Source organism: Wasmannia auropunctata, unplaced genomic scaffold (assembly GCF_000956235.1).
Source record: "Wasmannia auropunctata unplaced genomic scaffold, wasmannia.A_1.0 LD336090.1, whole genome shotgun sequence".
Lineage (NCBI taxonomy): Eukaryota > Metazoa > Arthropoda > Insecta > Hymenoptera > Formicidae > Wasmannia > Wasmannia auropunctata.
In genome coordinates, this window is record NW_012026800.1 from 3,522,407 (window position 1) to 3,535,833 (window position 13,427).

A 13,427-nucleotide genomic window follows, 5' to 3' on the forward strand; every position below is an offset into this window, starting at 1 on the left:
CCATAAAATACAGAGTATTATTTTTAACTCATCACAGAAGAAATATCTGAAAAGAAAGGAAAATAGGAAATTCCTTTGTCTGGCACACAGATGCCCACTGCCAGGTCATCGCCGACCCACCAGGGTGTAAACACTGTAAACTCGGCTAATGTTTGCCGGGCAGACCCGGACAGACATAAGTAACCGACCGTCACTACGGATACGCACTCACACACACACACACTTAGTCACGCAAATGTGACGAGTGCGGTAGGTAGTAGACGGTGGTATACATAGAGGCTCTAGTGGTAGAGGGGTCAGTGTAAAACTGCCTTCTGTCCGCAACGTGTCGAACCGTAGCCGGCCGGGCTAAAACCCGTCGTCGCACAGACGGAGTCCTTCTTCAAGCCAAAGGAAGCCCTACGGAAGGAGAGAGAGAGAGAGAGAGTGGCTCTTATCTGAGAATTTCCTTATCTCGAGAACGCCGGGCGGAATTATACCGGAAACTCTCGAATTCCACTGCTTCTTTTTCTGTACGACAAAGTAAGTGCGATCGCTCCGGGTGCGAGACAGCTCCGGCGACAATCGATTCTGAACGCTTCGAGGCGACTTTATTAGACCGTTAGAAACACATAAATTTCGTCGTGTTATAACTGCGAGTGTTATCTAATGCTTATGTAGAATTATGTAAAATAATGCGGCAGAATCTGTTTCCTCGTTTTTTAAATTTCCATTTGGTGGCGGCGGATCTCTCGATCGCGCTGGAATCCAAGGCTTAACGTTGCACGCACGTGACGCGTGTCTGATGCGACCGCATCCATTCAATTAACGCGAATGTTCCTTCCGCGTTCGGTACAGCAATTGATGAAGGCGCATCTAATTAGATTGATTCTCGCTACTGAATTCTACGCGAAGATAACACGCGCTTAGACGCGACAGACTCCGCTTCGGGATCTTTAATTAACTGTTGATTCGATAAATCGAATTGATCTCGCTTTCGAGACCGTTAAAAAAGTAAGATGTTACATATATCAAAGGTATCATTAAAAATATACCTATCATTAAAAAACTTAGAAATCTAGTGCAGGACGAATATGATATTATAGGTTGTTAAATATAAAAATCAGGACGAATATGATATTAGATTGTCAAATATAAACAATTAAATATAAAACTGTTAATTGTCGTTTGACATATGGATTTCATTCCATTTTGCATCCTCGAGTGATTGACATAAGCCAACTAGCAATAAGAAGCTTTAGATTGTCGATGGAATTGAATCGATACGAGTCACATCGACGGAAAGTCATTAAGTCTCCTTATTTCTCAGTCTTATTTCCATACTTTGCGTGAGCTCTGCATGCGATACAGGTCGCGGCGTTGAGCGACGGAAGGAAATATGCGGGAGCTTATATGCGTGTGCAGGACAATGCGGATGTCGACAGGTCGCTGAAGACTTATCGGCGGGCATTATCTGGCACGATATCGGGAAGTGGACGGAGGCGTGATTCAGGCCGCGATTATATACGTACGTGACCCTGGAAAATCGTATGCCATAAATTTGCCGATCCCCGGTATCCCGCGGCTACAGAACGCGCGCGTTACATGCGAATAAATCAAGGCCAGCGGGCAGCTTGCGGCGGAAAAAATTCAATCAAACAAACAAACGTGTCATCGGACGAATGTGCGAAACGACTGATTCGTCGATGGGCAAATATCCATAGATACTTGACGAGATTTCGAGAGAGAGAGGTATTATCAAATTCATCGATCGAAAGCAGAGCAGCTGAGAGAGAGAGAGAGAGAGAGAGAGAGAGAGAGAGAGAGAGAGAGAGAGAGAGAGAGAGAGAGGAGAGAGAGAGAACGTGGCGCGGAAATACTAATCAGCGAAATGTTCGGTTCACTTAAGTAATTAGGCTAATTGCATTGAAAATTCTCAGCCTATTAATTTTTCCACATCACTTGATACATAGTTCGCGAAAGACAATTTTTACATTAGATTACAATGGGTTTAGAAATTGTTAAAATATTTCACTATTTATCTAGAAAAAAGGTACTTTTTTCCCATTTTTAATGTAACTACGAAAAATAATATTAAAAAATTGTATTTTTCTGAAATCTCTGCTCGGAGTAAATATTTTACGTGGGCACTCTCATAAAGATCGTTAAATTTTAATCGACCGATTTTCCACGGGACAAAATTGCCACAGACTCGGTATTTTTTTTTTCACTTTTAGCACAGCTCCAATTGTTACGAGGTCTTCAACAAAAGTAATTAGAAAAAAATCGCTGAGTAATGAGTCCAAACGTGACGTCCCCATTCGGAATAATGGCGCAATTATTTTTTCGTTAAACCGCGCGTTTCATGATCTTTTGTGACTAATGAATGACCGTACGTAGATTTCCTTCGGATACGACGACTTGGCGAATATATGGAAATAGCTCTTCCAGTTTTAGCTTCACGGCCGTATTACGCGTGGTGTGCGTTCACGCGTTCTTACGTGGACTTAAAATAGCGTACGATCAGCCCGTAGCTCGCGCAAGTCGGCATAATCGGCGTTTCCGTTTTGTGCCTTTTGCCTGAACGCACGACGGCGCGACGTAAGCCCGGCGTGTCTTCGATATACATGCGACGGCGTCAGACATGACTCAATTAGTAAATCGTATTGTTCAATTTCCCGGCCTGTGCATTGTATAGCCGAATACTTCCTAATGGGAACCGCATTTCATCTAATTGGGTTAGACATCAAATATTAATTAATTGACGGCATATAATTTTGCCCGGTAATGCGCATAGCAAATCACGCGCGACATCGACGAGAATTGATTTGAATTTGATTTTTGCGCAAATTTCCCACGCAAATTTGCCCGATCGTCATTTCGTCGGCAAATAATTGATAATCAAAATTAACTATCGATGGTAACGGCGTTAATTTTCCGCGGCTGGCCGGCGCGGCTCGCAGCTGGGACGCGACTTTAAACGACCTGGCGCGCCCGAAAACATCGGCGGCTAATTCCCGTCGCGTATAGTTACCGAGGGCAAACGCATTTTTCGCGCCGCGGGGCTTCATCGGGAAAATGCGGTTGCACGCGGACGGAAGAGGGAGGGGTTGGGAGGGAGGGGAAATTTCGAAAAACGCGGCCGCGGCAACGAGTTTGTTTTACGTTGTCGCGTGTAATCGAGCGGCGCGCTTTTACCGCGTTATTCGACGATCGCGTTCAAATATCAATCGCGAACGCGCCCGGACTGCTGTTTATGCAACTATTGACCGCGTGTTTCGCGAAAAACGCGCCGCGGATCTGGATGAAATGCGCGCGCGGGAGATTTTTTTGCCTCCCCCCCCCTCCCCTTCGTCTCGCCTTGGTGCTCGTATACCGCTCATCCGCCTCCATTAGCGTCACTTTGGAAAACGCGCGTCTGTAACGCGGTCGAGCGACGTGGTATTACCTCGAAAGAAGACGCCTCGCGAGAGGAGGATTTCGAAGTCGAAAGGGGAAGTTCCTGGCCCCCCCTGCTCCCCCCTCCTCGTCGCTACGTGACGTCTCCCTCGACATCTATCGCGGCGCGCGTCTTGTCCCGTTTCTCGCTTACCGGATCCCCCGTTCTTCCTTCCGGATCCGACGCGAGCAACCCCGTTAGTTGGCCCTTTCGAGATCTCGGGGGCGGGAAACGCCGCGCGAGGCATGTGTCGCGCGTGCTTTAGGGAAGTCGGCAGGATCTTATTGAATCTGCCGTAATCCGCGGGGCGCCCGACGTGTGTACTCGGATGCTTTTGACAGCGCTCCCGCCGCTTTGCTCTCGCTGCGGCCGGATTATATCGATTATATGACGCAACGTCCCCCGGCTTTCTCGGAACGATATCGATTTTACAGCGCCCCGCACACGTACTCGTCGACGCCATAGGCCTCGACGGGCGCCCCGATAAGCGGAGCTTTGATAGCGGTAACCAGAATTTCGTGCGCTGACGCCCGACTTCACCGGCATTGATTATATTGTTATACGTCGCTCCTGCGCGTAAAATTCTATGACTCGCTCGCGAAACGTGACGAAGGGCAATTTTCACGTAGCGAGAAGCGTCTGTTATAATATTTATATAATTATACGATTATTATAAGGAGAAAGACGAGAGTAGAATTCGCTGCACGTTTGAAGGTGCACAAGCTGCGTCGACCTTTCGGTCACTCCGTCGGGCCTTGGACTTGCAATTAGCTTAGGTAATTTCGAAAGTATCGATCCGTCGTGTCCGGCGTTCTCACCGCCGAGCGTGTTGTAACGGCGTGCCGTAGGCTTACCGCAGTAGGTATACGGGAAGGGCGAGCCCCGTGTATATATTCGCGATCTATATATGCAACCCTGAAACAGGCAACCAGAAAACAAGTCGCCGCAGAAATAAGTCGCCGGGCCTGAGCAATCAGTAAGACTTGTGCAGCGGCGTTCGCCGCTGCCGTCGCCGCCGTCACGCGACTCGCGCTCCCCGCCGAACTTTTCGATCAGTCTTTTCCGTCTTCGGTCTTTTTGTTGTCCGCGCGCGAAAATTCACCACGGAGGAATTCTTCGGAACGAGCTATCGATCGTAGTAGTGGCTGGGTAGATTTTCTCCACCTCGGCAGGTGCGAGTGAATCGTCGGTGTGTGCCGCGATATTCCGCGGACTGATAACCGATATCGCGCCGGAGTGTCTTTTACGGTGTCGTATTTTTATATCTTTATGGCATTGACGCGGAGACCATCGGCAGATCTCATAACACCGAGGCGCGATGTAATCGAGCTCGGGCATTGTGAAAGGAAAACGTAGTTGCCGTTGCGAATTCCTTCTTTAACTTTGAAATCGATTTTTTGGGCACTTAAATATTAAAGACAAATAAATATTATAACAAAATTGTAAAAGAAAAACAATTTTGCTTTTAGAATACGTGATTAACACCAGAACTGCCAAAGCAGTCAAAATGACTGGTTTGAAATTTTTTTTCTCAAATTTGTAGCGGTGTATTTTTTTTAGATTTTTCGTAACTTTTACTGCAATATGTAAATAATTAAATTAATCAATTAATTGTTTCTCTTTTTATTTCTTTAAAAAAAGTATATATATATATATATATATATATATAATACTTTAATATTACTTTTGAAGAATATATATATACATATATATGTAGGGTATTTAAATAATATAGAAATAGAATCTATTTATTAATGATCGATAGTTGGTATAGTTCTAGTATCAAATTCACATTAGATATTAAAATTGCAATATTAATAGCTTCTTCATATTGCAGCTTCTGGTGTCACATTCTTAGATTTCCATAGTATTGATCGATACCAGTTAATAAATCGGGTGCTATGTAACATCGTCCTGGCATGTTATACTTCACAGGGAACATCATGCCTATGCCTTCATTAACGCATTCTTTGAATTTTAAGACTATTGCATACTTATATTAAGTAACAAATTTAATTAAATGTTAGAACGCTTGAAACAGGAGATGCTACTTTTTTTTTAAAGATACTCGCTAGCGGCTAAATAAATAAAATTACGTCAGGTTGCAAAACCGAGCGGCCTTAATAGAAATGATAAGAATATGATTAAGAATAGCCGACTCATTTGTTTCAAGTAAAATTTCCCGCAGAGATAACCGCTTATTAAATTAATATTCTATAACCAGGCTTTGTAATGAATATGCTTGTTGACGTTGAAAAAATTACAACGATAAGAACACTGAGACGTGCGTGGGAAGTATATTAAGGTGTGCGTTTACGGCCAAGCTCAAATAACGCTGCTCCGCCTCTGAAGTATTTCGAAGGAATGTAAATATTACGCTTCACGTCACCTTATCGACGTTACATAAAAGATAATTATAGCAGTAAAGATGCTCCATTAATATTTTATCTATCGACGAAAATACGGAATTCTACACAGAGAATTATATAGAGGAAATAATTCTGTAATTGGTATAAATAGATAATAGGTTCAATTGATATGAATCGATAATCTCAATAATTAATGAATAGCCTCGCTATTTACTAGCTTCATTAGTCGTGGTCCTGTTGGACCTAAAAATCGATACTCGTTGCCATTGATGTAATATTAATTGTCACCTGGCAGAAGGAATAATGAATCAAACATAAAAAAGACGTGTAATGAAATAAGAATTTTATCGAATAATTATATACTTTGTATACTTTATATAATTTGAATTCCATCGTATTGAAACGTCACAATAGTTGCAATAAAGCGCACTTGCCTATCTATATAAAAATAGATTGCCTAGATAAAGAAAGGATTTTTTAAATTAAATATTAATTTACAATAATTTTTTTATAAATTAAATAAATCTTAAAAAAGAAATTAGCAATAATTTTAACATCATCTTCATAAAATCAGGAGCGAGGAGGGAAATGTCGATGATTTTTTTGTAAAACTCAATGCTTCAAAATGTACTTTCTCTCCGCAAGTTTTGCAATTCTACAACGATGTACGGATATTTTTTTTAGCAAAAAGGGTTGAAACGGCCGGAAGGGAACGAGCTCATCGTCTTGCCCTCCGCGTTTCCACGAGATATCGCGACGAGAAAATGCGCCAGGTTTACGGAGACGCTGATAGGATACTTTTATTGAGGGGGGAGGTGGGGGTGGAAGAATACGATGGTTCGCGGCAATATCCAGCGTTCCGTCCATTTCCTTAACCCGTTGACGAGCGTTATGAGTTTCGTCGCCCGTAAGGGCTTTCCTCCGTTTTATCTGATAATATCGAATATATCGACCGTCTCAGAAGCGCTTGGCTTTTGTGATGAAAGAACGATGATTAAGGGAACTATGTACGAGCCACCTGCTGATCACGTACATTTTTTGTAGCGCAGCTGCTTACACCGAACGATCGGGATTATCGAGTTTCAAATGGCAAACGCAGAGGCGAAAGAATGTTGACTTGAGTTATAAACTGCCGCAGACAATGCGCTATTCGTGCTCGCGCGCGCGAGAGAGAGAAATCTCCCGCGAGACTTTCCTCGCGACGTTTCTCCCCCGATCCCGGTCGGATCCCGCGGGGAGATTTCGCTCGCGAGACTTTACTTAATACTCGCCAACATCTCCGTAAGAGAAACGATCAACAATGCCGTAAAGCCCCGAGTACGGGATCGGGTGACGCCAGACCGCGTAAATTGAAAATGCGGGGAATGTCGCGTTGTGTGTTTCGTCTGTCCGACGAGATTTCTCGGTCGCGATGTTTAACCGCGAGATATCCCGGAGATAAAGAGAAGGAATCGCTGCGCTCTCTGCATTTTCTCACGGAAAAGATCCTCGGCGTCTAGACGCGCATCCCTCACGTATTTCACGGACCCCGGGGGCGTTTGCGGAATTCTTGTTTGCGACGAGGAGGAGGGGGGGGGGAGGGAGGGGAACAGGAAGGAAGGAAAAGCTAGGAGAGAAGCGGTGGAGACGGAGGAGCGAGAATTCGCGCAAGAGAGGGACTCGTCGAAGACTCCTTCGTCGACTCCTCTACTCCTCGCCTCTTCGCGCGCGGGAAAAGTTCGGAATACAGCCCCGAGGTGGCGAGTAACGGCAGTAGCGTTGGAGATGATTGATAGCAAAGAGCGCGCGCGCGTCTCGCACACCACAATGGGGACCAGAAATATGAGACCGGAATAAAATTCATAGCCGGGTTGCCAGGGGAGACGTTAGGCCGCGATTGAGATGCAAATAAGAGCGAGACACCCGGTAGCGCGCGACGACGGTGACGACTTCGTGGCATCTCTCCCGTAACTCGTTCGTCCCGACGATATGACGACGACGGGCGTTTGCGGAAGAGAATTTTTTATGAGCTCGCGGGAAGCTCCCCCCCGCTATCTGCGTTCGAAGTTTTCGGTTAACTTTGGAAATTTTTCCGCCGGGCGGGACGCCACTCGACGAGGATCTCCATTCGCATCGCGAATCAACTGTTTGTTTGAAATGCGGCGTAAAGAATATTTTAGGAAAGTAGGCTACGCGAGAGATGCATATAGATCAATAGCGATGTACCTATTTTAACGTTTAACCGACATGCGACGCGGGTCTCTCTCATCCCCCCCATCCTTTTCTCACTCTTAATTCGACGTACAATTCTTATTCTAATCATTGTGTTCATTGTCCTAATTTTAATGAAGCAATTTTGCCTCTTCTCGCGAGTTACCACGACGGTCGGAGCTTACAATTAAGTTAATGAGGCACACGTTCGTTGTTGGAAAATCTTCAAAACCCAGATTTCCACGGAGCATAAAATTGCTCCGGGCTGCGGTAACTTTAATCTCACGCGTACTATATACATACATATATATATATATATATATATATATCCGTCGTCGTAACGTATTTACGCAGGTGGAGCATCTCTTCTTCGATTAATCGTGGTACGATCTTTTTCTTCTTTCAGTTAAATTTCGCAGCGCGGATGGGTACCGCTATCGTCGGCTCGAAGGGCCGTTAGAGGCATTTATTCGATCCGCTAGCGTGGAAACATAGCCCGTGCCCGATGAGTGTGAGTATCGTTTCGCACCGAATATATTCGTAATTCCGTTAACCATTTCATTATCCAATTACGCGCGATCGTATTCCGCGGGATCCACGCCGATTATTCCGATCGTGGCGCCGGCGCATCATCGTCATTCCAATAGCGATTCACCGTTCACGATGCTTTAGATCCACCGCGGAATTTGCGGGGCTGGGGAAGATCGCGTCGCTTTTGTTTCCGCAAAGCGGATCAAGCGCGCGGCTGACGCGGGGTTTTTCCTCCCTTACGTATCGCGACTATACGTATCGCGATTGCCACCTTAATGGAACGGTGACTCCCGCGGCACGTTTTTCCGATGATTACCGCGCGGGCGTTTTATGGAAATCGATCGCGCGAGTGACTCACGAAGGCGGTGTACGTGTAAGGGGATCTGTGCGCGTGCCTTTCTCGGTCTCGTTATCGCGATACGTCGTGGCGATATTCCATAGAGCGAATTAAATACGACAAGAAAAAAAGAGAATGTCGCTTACGGTATGGATCGACCGCCCGTATAACGTACAGCGTTGCTACCGTGTCTGCTACAGCTGCATCGCCTGCTCGTTCCTTATTGATCGCGCTACAGGGTTCTAAGCGCCGTAAGAAACTACATAAATTAATCACGAGACGAGAGAGAGAGAGAGAGAGAGAGAGAGAGACCTGCCGTGGGCCTCTTAAACGGATCGCGTCACTCCTGCAGGCGGTATTAGAAATTAAGAATAATTAGAAGAAATGAGATAGAATGTCGGCGCGCAGCACGCACGATTCGTCGCCTCTTTCGCTTCCTTTATGACTTATTTATTTTTCTATTTAGCGAGACGAGCATCTCCTCTAAATGATTATATCATTTCGGGGGTGGGGGAGGGGGAGAGGCGAAGGGGAAGAGAGAGGCACGCAAGAAGTATATAAATTAATTAAAGCGGACGAGAGAAGAGAGCAGCTGGCAAACTCGAAGACCATAACGTAGATTTGGCGACGCTGAGAAATAAATAGGAAAAGATATTGGCACATAAAACTATTTAGACTTTGGCACAGCAATTCTTCGCGATGTACGGATATATGAGGAAATAAAATAATTGATGGTTAATTTTTTTGAACAACATTGGTAACAATATAAAATGCGAGTAGCAAGTAGCGTAACAGTATAAAACAGGAGAAAAAAATTTATATCGCGAAAAAGGAAATTATAAGCGATATTTTCTGTAGGCAGCATTAATGGAATAAATTATACCGAGAGTCCAGATTTTAAAATAATTTATTTGCGACTTCTCTGAATTTTTATGATACTATTTGTGTGAACGATGTTAATTATAGTATCATTTTTCTTCAGTTTTCGTACAGAAATCTAAAATTGGAAATGCTTGTACATATTATTTAATTATTGTTTTATTAATATTTTAATTTTTATAAAAATAAAAATTGCAACATGCCCATTGCATATACTAACCCATATTAAGCGGGAATCTCTATTACCATCAATCAAGTTCGCATTTATTATGAAATTTTAAAGTTAAAGTTTATTATCAAATTTACTACTATTTATACGTTAATTTATCGCTGTAATCTCATATTCTCATGATTCTTGATTCTCATAAGAACAGTTTAAATCACGGTGTTGAGATGATATTTCGAATTATTTTAGAATAATGAAAATAGCGATAAATTCAGGAATAATTGATTTTTCGATTCGATTACTATCTTTTTAGCTGCGGAAGAGCAGCTCGATGCAAGCTTAGTATCTGTACCGCCCATCTGTTACGCGATTTCCTGTTAAATGTTGTGTAATAAGATCGGGACTAAAGCAACAAATTAGCACGTAAATTGGAGTAAATAGAACTTGATTGGCAACGATAAGAATTCCAGCTTCAATATGGGTGAACACAATAATAGCACGTTACGACATATAATCTGACGACTGTCTTTATTTCCTGCGTTTCAGATTCGATGGACGTGCGGCCGTATGGTGAAGCAGAGGAGATTTATCGGGAATACCAACAACAAAATGATCAATATACGGGAACCCTTGTAGATGTCTCTTAGAGGGATAATTTAATACGCACGAGGCGAATGTGAGAAACGTTGTTTCTCAGTAAATTAGGTGCGAAAGCTGAGTCCTGTACGAGATTTAACCGGAATTTCAGTCGGCGGCATTGCCATTCGCATTGCCCGGATGCGCGAGAAGCGTCGTCGCGCGTTATAAAAAGAGTTTGCAGATACGTCAACGGGTGACGAAGCATTTTGCCAGGTCCCCCCGCTCGTCTCTCCTGGTGGACGAGCGCCAAATCCGTCGCGCACGGATCTAGATGTGATCGCATTTGTGATTCGATTACCTTTCTCGCATTTTATCGAGATTTACAGAGATTTTTTTACTTTCTTATTACGGTGAGTAATAAAATGCAATAACCAGACTATTGTTCGTTCATTTCTTTCTCTCTCTCTCTCTCTCTCTCATTCGAAAATTCAAGTAACAAAGTCAAACGGAGAATCGCAACGGAACGTATGCAATCGCGAGTTACGAGCCCTCCGCGCTGGGGAGAGGTTTAGAAAGTGTCCAGGACATACATACACGTAGAACGCGGAGAGGCGAATATTTTTCGATTGCGTATACGGCCCGCGCGTGTACCGAATTACCATGCTGCGTGGAACGTAATTGCGAATTCGTGGTGGAGGCCGTTTCGGTAGCAATCGGGATGTACAATGAACACGGTCGTGTATATCCCGATATTCTAAAGGCTTTATGAACGAGAAGAACAGATTTAACACGCTCAAAACGCGTTGCAAAACTCTTAGCAAAAATAATAGATAATGGATAAATGTAAAAATGATTATATTAAAAAGTATAACGCGTTACAAAACTCTAACGGAAATAAGAGACAATAGATAAATGTAAACATGATTATATTAAAAAATATTAAAAAATTCTATCACTTTATATCGGTAAGAGAATATATTAAACGTTCACGCGCAATACACTTCACTTATTTGCAAGTATTATATTTGCGAGAAATGATTAGAGACAGGAGTTTCTACGTAATGCATGACAATTCTAATGGATATCCACTAATGGAAATTGTTTTAAAATAACAACATCGGCCGACCAGGCCAGTCCAGTTCTCGTATTGCAAGAAATGAGGAATGGTAAGGCGATTCATCATAGTTTTACGACGGTCACGAAATAGTGGCGACATTTACAGCGCGATCCCCGCCTCTCGACAATCGAACGGCGAATCACTTGATCGTTTAAAAACAACTTGATCGAGTTTAACGTGTAGCCAATATAACAATAATTCGCCGGCGTGTCGCGCGCGTGTTCCTCAGACCGGGCTGCCGTCGAACAGTCATTGAGACTAATCGATTATTCAGGGTAGCCTCTCGAACGCCGCCGCGGGAAAAGAACCAAACGGCTTAATTTAATCGTTCTTATTCTTTCAGATTTTTAGACGCTGTATCGCTTTATATTACGGAGGTGGAAGGCGCAGAGTCAAAATAATAATCGAGAGTATTAACCATAGTATTCATTATCACGTTCATGCAACTCTCGCAGCATTGATACAGAGGGAGAGACTAAACGGATTTGTATATCCGCAATCTCGCGAGGGAACACGTGTGTGGTCGGACTCTGCAGTACAGCAGAAAAAAAAGGGCGAACGACGTCTGTTTCAACTCGGCGAAGCCCGAATTTTCGACCCCCCCCCTCATGTGTGCCGTGCCCGGCAGAGTTTTCGTCATAATGGTGAGTAATGTCTGCGCATTTTGCAAACTATCAATTTACGCTCTTCCTCCGCGCGCGGAAAAAAAAATATATAAAATTTCATTCATTTCACGCTCGCCGCCATCATTAAGTCGTCCCATTCGCTTTACGCAACTCGATATACGTAACGAGTGACGCCCATATTGGCGCACGTAACCCAAATAGCGCGTTGTGTAAGCTATACACGTATACATTGTGTAACCTCGGCGAGCGCGACTCGCCAAGCCGATAACCTTCGTCACGGTCGAACGTCTTACGAATCTACCTGTGGGGCCCACCACTTCGGAAGGGAGAGGGCCCCCCCCTCCCCGGCAGAACGAACGGGAAATTCCGATGTTCCGGTTCCGATTGCCCTTTACAAGATTTACACCGCGCGCCCGCATATTGCCGGCGAAATTGTATTGTCATTCATGCAAATTCCGGTGGGCGAGCGAGCGAGCGGGGGATTTCCTCGTTCGCGGAGTTCCTCCCATTAATCAACGTTTCCTGTTGCACTTAGGAGATCAGCTCTCTCTCGCGTGCTGCACCAGCGTGCGCGCGCCCCCAAACTCCGCAATCCAATTTATTTCCGGCGCTATTTCGCGGACACGCGTGAAAATGCAACGCTCTCCGACGAGGGAAAACGACGAGCACGCACGCGCGCTTTTTCGAAGCGCCAGGTTCTTCCATTCCGCGCCGTTGAGCTCAACGTCGACGTGCATACGCGCGATATTGTTATCCGGATGTTTAATGCGCGACCGTTACCGTTTGCATATGTATCGCCGGGATGATCTCGGCCGAGCGACCAACACTGAAAATTAGCATGTAAGATCGGCCGTGTTATGCAGATCGACACGCCTATAGTCCGACGCAACAGGCGCACCGCGCGCGTCGTGCGCTCCACGAGAAAACGTTTCTCGTCCCGATGGCGAAACGCTTTGCAAGCCCGTTCGTATTGTGTATCGCGCACAGATCGAAGGCACCTCGGGACGATCCCGCGATTACGTCGACACTCGTAATGGCAATCAAACGTGAGAGGCGCGGTGTCCGTCTCTCACGAGAGCGGAAGCAAACGGAAACTCCCTATTCGCCTGCGAGGACAGCTGGCTTCGGATTGTGTTACCGCAGGTCAGAGAGATAATGTTCCGTATAATTGCGCGTCTCTCGCGCAAATATACCGACTACCGGTGGTAAATACGG

General features: G+C 44.7%; 1 protein-coding gene across 5 annotated transcripts in view; it reads left to right on the top strand.

Annotated features, from left to right (window-relative positions):
• The first annotated feature begins 304 nt into the window (after nucleotides 1–304).
• Nucleotides 305–13,427, top strand: part of LOC105447956 (multidrug resistance protein homolog 49) — a 60,252-nt gene continuing 47,129 nt past the window's right edge. For 2 of the 5 annotated variants that reach the window (XM_011686287.1, XM_011686292.1), the window contains exons 1-4: nucleotides 305–522; nucleotides 8,384–8,488; nucleotides 10,437–10,879; nucleotides 11,930–12,230. The gene's annotated coding sequence lies outside the window, so the exon portion shown is untranslated. The remainder of the gene's footprint in view (nucleotides 523–8,383; nucleotides 8,489–10,436; nucleotides 10,880–11,929; nucleotides 12,231–13,427) is intronic. The other 3 variants (XM_011686289.1, XM_011686290.1, XM_011686288.1) reach the window with 3 other exon arrangements.